We start from the raw sequence: 248 nt of genomic DNA, 5'->3' as shown, positions 1-248 counted from the left end.
GACATCACACCAAACACCCCACGGGCCCGACACGCGCACGACACGACAGCCTGGGCCGTGTCAGGCGGGGGCAGTGCCCCCGTGGAAGCGAAGCCCGGGGCGGGGCGGGTTGGGTTTCCTGCGCGCTTCCTCCCCGGAGCCCGGGGCCGGCGCGTTAAGGTGGGGCGGGCGCGCGGGGCCCGGCGGCGCCTCCTTAAACGGAGCCACCTTAAGCGCCGCCGCCTTGTCTTGTTACATTGTAGCAGCGG

The sequence above is a fragment of the Alligator sinensis genome, unplaced genomic scaffold, assembly GCF_000455745.1.
Source record: "Alligator sinensis unplaced genomic scaffold, ASM45574v1 scaffold469_1, whole genome shotgun sequence".
NCBI lineage: Eukaryota > Metazoa > Chordata > Crocodylia > Alligatoridae > Alligator > Alligator sinensis.
The sequence above is the reverse complement of the archived record's forward strand: the minus strand, read 5'-3'. Positions refer to the sequence as shown.